This window comes from Podarcis muralis, chromosome 1 (genome assembly GCF_964188315.1).
Source record: "Podarcis muralis chromosome 1, rPodMur119.hap1.1, whole genome shotgun sequence".
NCBI classification, from domain to species: Eukaryota; Metazoa; Chordata; class Lepidosauria; order Squamata; family Lacertidae; genus Podarcis; species Podarcis muralis.
This window is the reverse complement of record NC_135655.1, coordinates 57,557,150-57,571,922: the sequence shown is the minus strand read 5'-3', so window position 1 is coordinate 57,571,922 and position 14,773 is coordinate 57,557,150.

Sequence of the window (14,773 nt, the reverse complement as noted above, 5' to 3'; positions counted from 1 at the left end):
AAACATTGCCTATTAACACACTGAGTTCAGCTGGGCTTACTGTCAAGTAAGTATTCATAGTGCTGCAGCTTTATGCATCCATTGAAGAGAGTGAGAGATTTTGCACAATGCAATATTGATTTGAAAATTATTGTTTTTAATTAATTAATTAAATTTGTATGCTGCCCTTTGTCCAAAGATAACAGAGTGGTTCATAAAAACACAAAATAAGAACACAAAATACATAATGAAACAAAATTTCATAACGAAATAATAAAAATACAAATACCAAATAAGAACACAAAATACATAATGAAACAAACCAATAGCCCCTGTCCCATAAGGAGGTTTAAACGGCTGTCGAATGTTTAAGCAGCCAAAGGCCTGGTTATAGAGAAAGTGGAAAAAGACATTATGCGAGACATGGAGCTGCGCTGCCAGCATCCTGTATCGCTCCCCGTTTTTCCTCATATTTTATGGTTTCCTGTGGTATGGCATGTGATATCATTGGGTGGTGTGCTGCCTGCCTTTGTGTGCTGCTGAGAGGTGAGACGTGAGCTGTGGAAAGGACAGCACATGGCACAATTGCATCATGTTCATCTACATTTTACGAGAGAGACAGCAACATTTTAAGAGAGGGACTGCTGTATTCACAGATGAAAACACAGAGGGGAGAATCTTCGCGGAGCTCTGGCCCAATGGTTGCCAGTGGCTTGATTTGAATTAATTTTATAATGAATGATTTTAGAGTGTTGTTTGTGCTGTACTTTTGTCCTGTTTTGTTGTTGTTAGCCGCCCTGAGCCCGGCTTCGGCTGGGGAGGGCGGGATATAAATAAAAAATTTTATTATTATTATTATTATTATTATTATTAGGGGGACGACAGTTTGGGCAATCTCTGGGGGTGGGGGAACCCAATTTTCCACAATTTTTAAATAGCAAATTTCAGCCCAGTTCTCTCGACGCTCTGCTATATTTTATTTTTCAAACCCCAAACGCCCATATTTAGAGCTGCTGTGAACAAAAGGATGGAGCCAGAAAATTTACAGCGAAAATGTGAATGCATAGCCAACCAATTTAAGCATAGCGGATGAAAATCAGCAGACTTTGTAAAAACAAATGCCAGAGTTCCCCATGAGTATGTTTTCCTGAAATCATAGCCAAGTTTTTCTTTCATGCTCTGCTGAAGTATCTTATGCAAGCTGCTTGCTAAATTGGGTTCTTTAGGGTGACCATTGGTGCATCGCCAAAAAAGAAGACAAAAGAAAACACAGATGTGCATAAAATTTGCATATGCTAATTTGTACGTATAGACGCAGTTTAGAAATAATTACTATAATTTAAATAGAAATACATTTAACATTGGCGGGGAAGATTGTGACCCGATGGGCTGTGTCCTTTGCTTGGGTCCTGTTGATGGGCAACTTCAGGGCTCCTGCTCTCCTTTCTTAGGGTTTTTATCTCAAACCAGACTTGGACAGTCCATTTGACAGTCCTTCAAATAGAGAGCTTCCCTACTTCTGTGCTTTGCTATAAAATCCCATGTGTCACCTCTGAAATGAGTGTCTTTATAACCTGTACTTACGTGTGCTTGTGACTTACTGTACCCAAGGCCAGATTTAGGTTTGATGAGGCCCTAAGCTACTGAAGGTAATGGGGCCCTTTATATGTCCAGCTGTCCTTTGTCAACAACAAATTGTCACTGTTTTTTGTGTTGAATACACGCTATATGGTAATTTATGGACCTCATAGATATCTAAAGCCATTTGCACATAACAAATAGGAGCCTACACAACACAAAACACTGTTGCTGTATGTAGGTTTTATTTTATTTGGTTTTTATCTTATATTTTAGAAATGTACATCCAGGTGTTTTTTTCCTTAATTTTTTTGGGGGGGTCCCCAAGAGAGTGGGGCCCTAAGCTATAGCTTGTTTAGCTTATATGTAAATCTGCCACTGGCTGTATCCCTGTAGCCCAGGACACAGCCCCAAAGTGTAAGCTAAACTGTAAAACTTTTAGACAGAAGAGCATTTATTGAAAGGAGTAGCGGTGAGCCAGTTTGCCAGTTCTGCCAACTTTGTGTAAGTCTGACATCTGCTGGTAGGTGGAAGGAAGTAAACCCCGCTCAGAAAATTAGTGATGCAAAATCCACCTGACTACACAACTACATGTGAGATTAGCCATTTTTAGTCATAAAAGATGACACTGTGCTTCAAAGGGCAGGCATCTGCCATGTCCAATGTAACTGTTTCAGGGAAGCATTAAGAATACATTCAAAGGAAAACAAAACAAAAATTATCTTTAAAAAAACTAGCACTGCTTTCTTGGAAGTCTCATATGCTCCATGGGGACACGACTAAACGACTAAACAACAACACCTCCGGTTTAGAACTTAATTTGTTCTGGAGGTCCGTTCTTAACCTGAAACTGTTCTTAACCTGAGATACCACTTTAGCTAATGGGGCCTCCCGATACCGCCGCACGATTTCTGTTCTCATCCTGAAGCAAAGTTCTTAACCCGAGGTACTATTTCTGCATTAGCAGAGTCTGTAACCTGAAGCTTCTGTAACCCGAGGTACCACTGTATAGACAAAACAGGCAATCATTATAGCTGTGTGTGTTTGTGGCTAATAAAATGTCCATAGTTTAAGGGGCGAGCTAGGGTATAATGAAGTAGGGCAGATTGTAATGCCACTATAGGAAAGCCACAGTGGTGTTTTATTTTTTCCTTTGCTTAGCTTAGACCACAGATCAGTTTTGCCCCAAATATGATCCCAGTACTCAAGGCCTGAACAGGCAAAAACCCAACTGAGCTTGAACCATGCTGGTGCCCAGACTAAACTTGCCGTTGAGTTATAAGTTCCTGCTTCCTATGCCTTGTGGGGAATGTTGACATTGCCCGCATCAGCAGCCCTGACACATGCTTCTTCAAAAGGCTGATCAGAAGCCAAAGCAGCTAAATCTACAGAGCCTCTGTTCTCCATTTCCTGTTACGCTGCTGCCTCCATCTCTTCTACTACCTGTTGTAAAGGAGGGTAAGATTCCATCAATGTGCCAGGAAGGAATAAGGTGTTTAAATGGGCTAGAGATTAGTGGCATAAATTGTAGGCAATAATAAGCTGGAAACTTTTACCGTAAGTTTCTGGGTTTTGAGAGCAGAGAAAGTGTGATCCAGCCCAAAATGTAAACATCCAAACTAAAACACTGAAAGGCAAATTAAAAGTAAAACCTAACCTTACCTGGGAGTCCCGGCCTTTGGACATCACCAGCCTTCATGGATTAAAAGGATGACTGGAAAGCCCATCATATGAAAATACTGAAGTTGATTATTTAATCACCCTTCCACAAATCACATGGTCATAACCACAGTGCTGTCAGATATTATTAGTAGTTTCCAACGTTTTCTGAAGTAATTAAAAAATCTAAGCAGAACGTTTGGCAGCTTCCCATATAAACTAAAGCAATTTATGCAATTAACATAGCCTGGCATGGCTAGGATGCGAATGATAAATTAAAATTGCAGTATGAACGAGCAATAAATGAGTTTGCAGCAACAGTTTGAAACTTATCCTCATTGCGCGGATCTGGGGCAAGATGCTATACAGCCGGATGTGAAACAGGATACCAGACTAGATATGCTTTTGAGCTAATCCAGCAGCTCTTCTCATGCTTATGCTTATACAATAAAATTCTTAAAAAAACAGTGCACAAGTAGTGCAATCCTATGCATACGCAATGAACTTTCCGCATTCTCTGAAACTCCAAGGTTTAAGCAGGTAAAATGTAACTAGCTAGTTTCTGTTACCCGCTCTAAGAGCCTTTTGGCTAAAGGGCAAGATATAAATTCCTTAAATAAGTATTTTTTTAAAAAATTAAATTAATGTTTTGTTTTCCTTGGCCATTTCTTTTCATTGGTTTAAAAGAAATTTCACTAAGAACTTCTGCCTGAGCTGGTCTGCACAGTTCGTTATTAAACTTTTTCCTTCTGGATATTTCATAAGGTTTGGTCAATACCCTGGAAAGTGTGAGATAACATTTGCTTTAACACTCCTCACAAACAAATCAGAAGGAATGCTCATCAAATTGTTGATGTTGTCTAATCTCCCTGCAAACAAACCAGGATGAAAGCTCAACAAACAGGGTGTCCAGAACTACTCTCCTTTAGCTTAAGTGTGTTGGATGCTCTATACATAATAAACTTCCTGTTTTTGAGTATCTGTGGGGGCAGCGGCTCATCTCTCTGTCCCTCCTTTCTTTCTGTTCTCAGTAAGTGTTCTGCAAACCTTCTACCGATGCCTTGAAATGTAAATAAATCTGCAAAGCACCATTACCTTACTTCATTCAGAATACCTCTGTCAAAGCAAAACACACCATCTGACAGAGACCGGTGGGAAGAGAATGCACACCCCTGCGGAAGCATAGAAGGCCGTAACATCAAATACAATTAGGCAAAGCTAAAGTTAAACCTCGACATTAAATCCTAAACTAGCACTCCTTTGGCACCGCAATTTACCTGATTTAGTGAATGGATGCACATTAGGCCTGGGCTGAGTGATTAAGTGCCTCTTCAGTATTGTTTGTGCTGGGAAATCCAATACTGCATTTAAACAATGCATTAGTAAAACTTACCCAAGTTCCATTAGGAGAGACTTGGATTGTCGCAAAGCAATACATCTTTCCCTTGCGACTCTAACATGAAGCACTCCATTTTTCACTTATTCTAACTAGGTGGGAGTGGGATGCATCCAGAATATTCAAGTGGGCGAGAATCGTCAGTACCAATTTGGAAGCAAGTGTAGTTTCATTGTGCTGAATGAACTGAAACTCTGAAATCTGGATTGCAATGCGTCTTTTAATCCAACCATCACCGCAGTGTATCACAATATCTGCCTTTAACACACATAAAATATTTCATACCAACTGGAATTTACATTTCAAGCCAATCCAAGAAGTTTGGCTGCCTGAAGCAAAGAGGGCAAGATGATTCCTCCCTCATTCAATGTGCAGAAGCCACTCTGAATCTTCAACCCAGGTGACAGGACAACATTCTCCACTCTACTGGAGGGCAGCCGGCTAGGTGAGATGCTTCAGTGAAGGCTGTGTGGTACCCACTGCCCTGCTCTCCAACCCCTTGTGGCCACTGGCTCAGCGTTCTGCCTGGTACCTCTATGCTGTAATATATGTGCAAGTGCAATGCCTATTAAAGTATGTGATTCACGGCATGTTATACAATAAGAGAAAATTTTATGAAAATGGCGTACCAATGGTACTTAACTCCGGTAAAACTGGCTAAAATTTACAAATTAAAATCGAATACCTGTTGGAGATGTAAAAAAGAAATAGGAACAATGTTTCACATGTGGTGGGAATGCCGACCTATCAAACAATTCTGGAACGAAATTTATGAAGAACTCAAAAAGATGTTTAAAATATCTTTCAGTAAAAAACCGGAGTCATTCCTTTTAGGTTTAATTACAAATGATATCCCTGACAATCAAAGGAAAGTATTCCTTTATGCAACAACAGCTCCCAGGATGCTTATAGCAAAAAACTGGAAAGGGAGGAAAATTCCATCAATGAAAGATTGGCAAATTAAATTTTGTGAATACATCAATCTGGCAAGACTCACAGCATTCATAAGGGGACAATCGGACCAGAAATTATTAAAAGAATGGGGTTGTGCTAAAGAGTATATGAAAAAACATTGTTCTGGAGTAAGTATATTGGTATGTAATGAATGATGCTTTACAGGGTTAAAGGGGGGGAAATGGTGTTAAAAAAAAAAAGTACGAAGATGGATGTAATCTAACCAGACACAACAATACAGTAAGAGTAAAATTTCTGAGGTCTTAGAACAAAGGAAGGAAGTCAATATGTGTATATGTACGTAATGATATGGTTTTTTTTCTGTAGATGTGTGCTTTTTCGTTTTTGTTTAGTGTTGTTTTGTTTCCTTTGCTTTTTTTTTTTGCTTTTTTCTGGGTGTTTTTTTTTTTTTTTTTTGTATGTTCCGTTCTTTTTTGTTTGTATAGTATTATTTTGGATTCAATGTTTGTAATTTTTGTTATGATTATGCATTGGGGGGAAAATGGGGGGGGGGGAGTATGTGATCTCAGCTGTCCAGTTTCAAATATGGGGACAGGTGCCTTGTTCTTGGAGGTAGTTATGAATTTGAGGAGGCAGGTTGTATGTCTGAGCTCCTTCTAATTCCTGGATCCGACACAGATTCAATTCCTGGAATAGCCAGGCTAGTTTCCTGGTGAGATGAGGGGGTCCTCTAAGTATGGGCCATAAAGGTAACAAAGGAAGCAACTCTGTGTCGCCCCCCCTCCTCCTCAAGTCACTGGTGGTTAGAAAGGCAAAGACCAGAGGTGAGAGTTGAGTTAGAAGCTAGAATCTGGGAAGCCAGAGACAGAGCCATGAATTGTTTCTCTTGGAATCCAAGGCTGTGGCTAAGAGAGAAGCAAGTCCCTCTTGGGCTGTTGATGCTGTGAGCCCCTCCACCATAAGCTCAGGTTGTATATATGTGTAAATAAATCATATATCATAAAGGCAGCACAGCTTCCACTACTATCACACTAGGGGAAACCAAACCCTGGGTAAGCGACTGGAACCCCTGGAATCTTGCACTGCTGGGAGATTGCAGTGGCAGGCAAGAATATTTAAAGCACTTTTTCTCCACCCCCACCACCCTCAATAATCCCGGAAACTGTGGTTCACATAACTATAATTCCCAACAAACTACAGCACCCAGCATTATTTGGGGAGAGGAATGTGCATTGAATATACTTTAAAATCATAGAATCATATAATTGTAAGAGTTTGAAGGTACCCAAGGGGTCATATTCTCCAACCCTCAGCAATGTAGGAATCACAGCTAAATGTATGTGTGTAGAAAGCTACTCTGAGTAGTTGCTTTTTGAGTAGTTACTTCTTATGGGAGGACAAACCAAGAAATCTGAATACATGTGTCCTCCTTAGGGCCTTTCCCATTTATTTCTTTTTTTAAAAAAATCATTAGTGTCCTTGAAACATGACAGCTGCGCATTTATTGCACTATAAACTGATTGACCAGAAAGGCCCTCAGAGTTTCCTGCCCCGTGCTGTACAGCTTGCCACTTTTCCCCTTAGCTAATTTTCTACAAGGAGTTTTTACATTTCATGTGTGCCTTTTAAAAGAATATTGTCTGAACTGATTTCCTCCACATGAAAAACTTGCTCTTTAGTCTGCTTGGCTCTCTAAGCATTGGTGGTTGTCTTGGAAACGCAGCTCGCATTCTCCCCTGCATTCAAACGCTGGTAATGAAAGAAATCCCTTTGCATCTCTGGGTCATGTCATGTTAATTCAGTGCTCGCTGTGCGTGTGGGCCAGACTACTGATTTAGCACATGGTGCGCAATTAAAAAATGCTCTTTACAAGAGTGTCGGGGAAAATAAAATAAAGCTGCTGAGCGTGGAGGACTTGCCTCCCGACATACAACAATGCCTGGCAGATGTACGAGGATCATCTGTGTGCAAAAAATATTACATACCACAGCTTGCTGCCATGGAAGCTGCAGGGTAACAACAGATACCTGGATTTCACTAAGCAATGGCTTTCTGCAAATACAGCAATGCAAACAGCCCAAGGGGTGTATTCATTTGGAGTACAGCAGGCTTCATAACAAGATCCCAAGGACTGCTCTTGAGATTAAGTATTGCACACACAAAAGTGTTGCGTTTGCAAAGTAAAGGAAGGATTGAACTCTGATTAATAAGAATACACACAGAGGCTTGAACCAGCAAGACTCTGGGAAGGGTGCGTATGATCGTGTCTCTCTGTGCTTGTCTGATGTCTGCAGCCCCCTGGCCCAGGCCGTTTTTATTCACAAAAGAACTTTTTACAGAGTGTTCGTAAGAACCAATCAGATTTCTTCTGAGCATTTCCACAAACCCACGTGGGGAGAAAGTTAAACCACTAAAACTAATTAAGCACAAATATTTCTGAGGTAAACAAAGAACAGAACTACAAAGAAGAGCATCTGGCAATCCCGGAGGTAATAAACAAGCAATACATATGATAAGAAGGGACGCAGGTGGCGCTGTGGGTAAAAGCCTCAGTGCCTAGGACTTGCCGATCGAAAGGTCGGCGGTTCGAATCCCCGCGGCGGGGTGAGCTCCCGCTGCTCGGTCCCATCGCCTGCCAACCTAGCAGTTCGAAAGCACCCCCGGGTGCAAGTAGATAAATAGGGACCGCTTTATAGCGGGAAGGTAAACGGCATTTCCGTGTGCAGCTCTGGCTTGCCAGAGCAGCGATGTCATGCTGGCCACGTGATCCGGAAGTGTCTCCGGACAGCACTGGCCCCCGGCCTCTTGAGTGAGATGGGCACACAACCCTAGAGTCTGTCAAGACTGGCCCGTACGGGCAGGGGTACCTTTACCTTTACCTTATATATAAACAGGACTTTTCTTCAGCTGGAACTTTCTGGAACTCAGTTCTGGCGCCTCTCAGGTGGGCTCCATTGCCATTCTAAGAGAACGAGGGAGGCGTTCATGGTGCGTTCTGGCACATCTTTTTCTAGAAAAATAGCACTGTAAACAGTTATTAGCCAAGACAACTAAATGGACCCTCCCTGGCCAGGAGAGGACTATACACAGGAAAGCCCTCAAATTTGAAGGGATATTTTGTCCTTTCTGTGAAGGTGTCTTCTGTTTGAAGACCATCGTAAAGATAAAGAACCATAAGAAAGAAGTACAAGGGACTCTGAAGAAGGGAAAGCTAGAGCCTTGAAGTTGTACATCTATATCACTGGCTCACAAGTCCAGATAGAAGGATCAGTCAGTTTCAGCTCCCTCATTTTCTCATTTTTTTCCACTCTCAAATTCAGTTCTGCAAAATTTTCAACAACCCACAATTATTATTATTATTTTAAAAACCTCTTCAGCATTTTAGCATGAATAATAAACACAATTTTGACTAATTTGCATATTTCTACATTCAATTTCTCCTAATACCATGCAATTTTTGCATGTTATTTTCACTAATACACTCATTTCTGCATACACTTCCTCTTAATACATGCATTTTTGTAAGCATTGTTTAGTTGGAGAACTACACCCCAAAATTCAGATGAGTGTGAATTTGAAGGTGTTTCTGTTATCATACAGGCAACCCTCATATGTGTGGGCTGTTTTCAGAGCCAGAAGAGGGCAGGATGGGGTGGAACGGGGGCAGGGCAGGGCGGGGGTAGAATGGGGTATAACAAGGCAGACTGAGCCAGCCCCAAAGAGCAGCATGGAATTGTTTGCTTTCAAACAGATTAGCATTGGTCTTTGAACTTCCAGAAATCAAGGTTCAGAAGGACTTTCTAACAGCCCTGCACTGCACTTTGAAGTCCCAACAGCTGGAGCTTCAAAGCACAGCAGCATCTGATGTCACTATGATGTCTGGTGATTGGCAGGTGGGCAGCCCCATATTACAGCTACCGAAAGCATACCCTGGGGTGCTGTGATATGCACTTTGTGGATGAGTTTCACTAGAGTGGCAAACTGTGACAATGGGGTAGGAGTGGGTTAAAACATGTATTACATGGCATGCTTACTTCTACAACAGGGGGAATGAGGAAAATGTGTCCATTTGAATTCTTGTAAGGCCCCTTCCTGAAGAAGAGTGTCCAGGCAACATGTTTTCCACACTTTTCAGCATGTTACAACTTCTTTACAACAAGTACATATTCATAGGTGCACAAGTACACTTGCAAAAATTATCATTATTCTTGAGCATCTGGGAGGATGAGGCATGAATAGGAAAGAAGTAACTGATTCTAGGGGGGAACAAAGGACAAGTAAATTTAGCAGGAGTTCTGGTCTGAACACATTCTCAGCAAAAAAAGGAGGTTACATATTCTCTTTCTCTCTCTCTCTCTCTCTCTCTCTCTCTCTCTCTCTCTCTCTTTCTCTTTCTCTTTCTCTCTCTCCTACACTCAGCATTTACTTAATTCCTGTTTCACAATATATACCAGGCTGTTAATTGTGAATAGGATCCCACATGTAGATTTATTTAGGAATATATTCAAAATATAATCAAGCGCCTTCCGTCATGAAAATGAAATCAGCTGCAATATGCAGATTCATATTCTTAGCATGGAGAATTCAAACCTCGGTCCCAGCTGGCCTGATGAATATAGCTACAAGACAAGGACTTCTGAATACAGAATGTTGTTTTGCCGGAAAGAGAAAGAAAAGGGGAGATTTCCAGTTATGTACATGGTTATTGCAATGCTATCCATAGACACTGTCCTTCAAGAATCTGCTTCTGCCTATAATTTCTAAAAAAAAAAAAGAATCAACACAGCATTCTGGTAATATCCTTCAGCAGTATTTTCTAGAGGTTTATTTGCTCCTTAGAGAACTGCCTGCCTGTCTCAGACTGAGTGATTCTAAGCTGGTGACTTTGGAAAACAACCTCAAAGTCTAACATCTCATTAAGCTACTATATTAATATGATGTCCCTAGGACTGAAGTAACCACTGTGCTGTGGTGCCTCTATGAAGTGCATGGGGTTCCACACTCCCCTGCCCTGACTCTTTGAACAACCCTACAGGTCCCAGAATACTTCACAGATGCTCTTGTTTGGTTATATGAAAATGATGTAAAATGTGCAGAAAATGTCATCCATTTTAATGCATTGATTAAAAAGTAAGTGTGTTAATGATTAAAATAATTATTGATTTATTGGGAGCTTAATTCCATTAAAGGCACATAAATGTACACAGATCCGAAGGTTTGCCTTCTGCAAGTCCAATAAGTATGTCATGTCACCAGTATGTATAGTTATAGAATGTTTAAGGGGCAGGAAGGTAATTCTAAGAATATATTTTAAATTATGTATTTGGTCTTTGAGAATGAAAATACACCAGTGAGATTTTCCTTCTACACAGCTCCATTCTGAGGTTATTATGTATTGGCAAGTTGGACAAAAAATTGCTTCCTTTAGAGTTCTTCAGAAATGTAATTTTCTTTGGATGGGGTAAATTTTTCCACCGTTGAGTTTTTTATTGTCACTCTTAGAGCGACAATTTAAACTAACCATTTTCAGCATGCCTATTCTGAGAATATATATATATATATATTGCACTCAGGGTCAGCCTTGTTATGAAGCAATGTGAAACAACTGCTTCAGGCAACATATGCCAAACAGAGGCTGATTCCCCTGCTCACCATCTTCATCAATGTGTGACATAAAAGAGAGTTTCAATGCAGAGTATGAGAGGGCAGCATAATTTTGACATCACTTCAGGCAGGAACATAGTTGCCACCACATCCACGGCCAACAACATTTCCCCAGTCACATAAATGATACTCAATCATGTACCTGATTCAGAAGAAGATGCTGGTGTACTGCTCGTCAAACACTAGTTTCAAGAGTATATTTGAATCGTTTTTCTTCCTTGAGGCGCTTGGCATTTGTCCTTTTCAAGTTAACGTGCGAAAATATATACCCCAGCAAGATTTATTGCTCCAGACATTGGTACTGAAATAAAATGAATAAATATCAAAGGGAAATAAAAATCATGGTGTTATGATGAAAACTATTGGGAGAATGTAAAAATGGGGGAGGGGAATGCAGGGAACAGAAATATGATTATTCTAAAAATATTTATCAGAAGCATTTTCTAATAAATGCATTCAGGGTTATATTGCTAATCTACTGGTCTGTGATAAAACATTAGCATTTTATTCTCCAAGCAACCACGATGGAGTACAGTACATAGGTCATGGATACTCCTTGCAAAAGCGATGAAATCAAAAGTGGGGAAATAGGCATACGCCTTCCTTTACAGCAGAGGTAGAAATTCAGTAGTCCTCTAGATGTTGATGGGCTATTCAGTTGGTGCTTTTTGCAGTGGCGTAGCTAGCACCTGGGGGCGGGCTGCCCACGGGGCGGGCCGCCCTGGGGGGAGATCGGCACGGTGATCCCCACCCATGGGGGCGATCAATGAGGCAATCTGAGGCAATTCCCGCCCAGGGGGGCGATCGGTGTGGCAATCCCTGCCCAGGGGGGATTTTGTCACTACCCTCAGAGATGGCACCCAGGGCAGCCCGCAACCACCGCACCCCACTTCCTACGCCTCTGGCTTTTTGCAGTGTGTGTGTGTGTGTGTGTGTGTGTGTGTGTGTGTGTTTTACTAAAACCATAATTTTTGGATTGTTACAGGCAGTAGTCCAGGCCACTGAGCCTCTTTTCGTCCCAGCTCCAAGACTGCCTCACTCTTTTGTTGTCTTTCACATACACACGCCTACTTTGATGACATCAGCTCCAGCAAGGATGTGAGGGGGGAAAGACCTCAGAAGGGAATGTCTACCTACTTCATTTCTACGATAATTCACTGGCTTCAGACCAGCCTAGCTGTTTTTGTTCAGGTGTTAATTTTCACCATTTTAGTAGTTCCCCATTTCTTCATAATCCAATTTTACAGCTATGAATCACAGGATTGGGGAGAACCCCCCCCCCCCAAAAAAAAAAAACCAACCACCCATTAGTTGGTCTAACACCAGTTAGTGACTGGTGCTAATCAATGCTGAGCCAAAAAAGCTTGGGCTGTAATTCTCCTTGAAGTTTCACAAGCTGCAATGTTCATTTTAATTCCAGAAAATAGGGGTTGCTGGCAATTAAATTGCATATTGTCCCTGAAGGCTGGGATAGTGTGTGTGTGTGTGTGTGTGTGTGTGTGTGTGAGAGAGAGAGAGAGAGAGAGAGAGAGAGAGAGAGAGAGAGAGAGAGAGAGAGAGACAGAGAGAGAGAGCTTCTCTTTCTTTATAGGAATTTCCTACAATTAGCTAGAAAGTCGGGAGTTCTATAATGAATAAGGGCATATGACTAAATTCCTCATCAATGCAGATAATCAATTAAAAAGAAAGTCACTGTGACAACCCACATAAGCAAGCTCTAAACAACCTCAGAGAACCACATGCCTACTGGCTGAAAGAAAGGAAAGCCTTATGTCTTACCCTGGTTCACTATGAAAAACAGAATCTTAACCACTTACAGCCATTCCTTCCTATAGACCACTGTATTTCTTGCCACTACGGATTAGTGCAGTGGGAGGAGGCCCCCTTTTCTGTATGTGAATTTTGAGGGTTGCTGTGGAAGCTGCCCAGCTGCCCTCTATGCCAGGCTTTTTCAGGGACTTGGGGAAGCTGTCAGGGTGAGAGGAGAGTCACCATCTACCCCTCCATTCCACAGGTGCTTCTTTGGCTCCAACTCTATACCAACAAATGTATTACGATGTGTTACAAATGTATTGTTTGGCACTGGGTTTCCTTGGCATCTTAAGTCACGATGATAGATTACTATTTGTTTGTAGACTTTTCTTACTTTAGTTAACCTGGTTGAGTTAACTAGGGACATTACTAAAACTCCAGGACACTTTGCTACAAATCGCATCTCAAAACAGCTTATTTTTTTAATAAACAAATTAAAACAGACTGTTCTGGTTGCTTATTCATATCTGTTTAGTGGCTGTGCAATTAATGCAAGTCACATTAGCATTACATGGTTAATTACACAATCATTAAAGCTCCCAATAATTATGATAGCATATTTGGAAGGATTATTATTTATTTAGCAACCATTACTTTTGCCTAACAAGGGCAGCAGCAGAAGGTTAATTAAAAGCCACTTAATTGGCCAAAGCACTCAGGGACTGTGAGAGGAAAAACAAGCCCAATGTTCTGGCAGGTAAATTAACCACACACTTATGATGAGCTCACAAAAACAAAGCATTATGCTGAGACTTGGGGGTGTTGAAATGGATTTCTGCTACAAGGGTGAAGAAAATCGAACATCTACAGTTTGTGTAGCTGATTGTGAACCAGTTTGGCATTGTGGGATACAGTGTTGGACTGAGCCTGAGAACACCCAAGTTCTAATGTCTGCCCAGCCATGAAGCTCCCTGGATGGCAATAATGGCAATATTCACCATTCAGTCAGATGCTTTACACACAAGCATGCCATTCACACAGGAACTAGGCCTCATTAAATGTGTGCCTGAAGTTGAAGGAAGCAATAGGTCTTTGTTCAGCGTTAAATCCTGTATTCCTTGTATCCAAACATGGAGTCACATAACTATTCTACAGATGGAGGTCGCAATCCTGATGTGTGAAACCACCAGGCCAAAATAGTTGGTCTGTGGCCTTGGGCTCCATGATGCCAAAGCGCCGCTGGCTCTTCTCTTCCAGGGAGCAGCACATCAGTCAGACTCCTCTCACTAAGCCGTTGTGGCAGCTCAATTCAGGCACATGAAGCAGTGCTACACCAACCTCAGTCTGCCTTCAGTTAGCATCCCCCCCCCACACACACACCTGCCTTCTTACTTATAACCCGTCCAGGGGGTTGCACGGCCTGTCAGCTTCCTCCTCCTTAGGCCCTTGCAGAACTCAGCAGGGAGGAGAAGGAGAAGAACTAGAATGAATTGGCTCTGCCTGAGAGTTTCTCTGGCTCCACAGACTGTTCATCTCCCTGCCTTTTGCCCTGCTAGCTGCAGTGGACACCAGTCACCATCTATAATAGATTTCCCTATCCCAACCTTCCCCAACCTGGTTCACTCCATTTCAGATGGCAACTCCATCATCCCTGATCATAGGCCACACTGATGAGAATGGTAGTCGGGGGGGGGGGAGGCCTGGGATGTTTTGCCTCAATAGGCAAGATGCGCCCCTGCCACCGCCACCACCAGATCTGAGCCTTTCCCTGTCCCCATCATTGCATCCGCACTGCCGCCAGCCCTGCCACAACTGCACCCACAGCTGCGC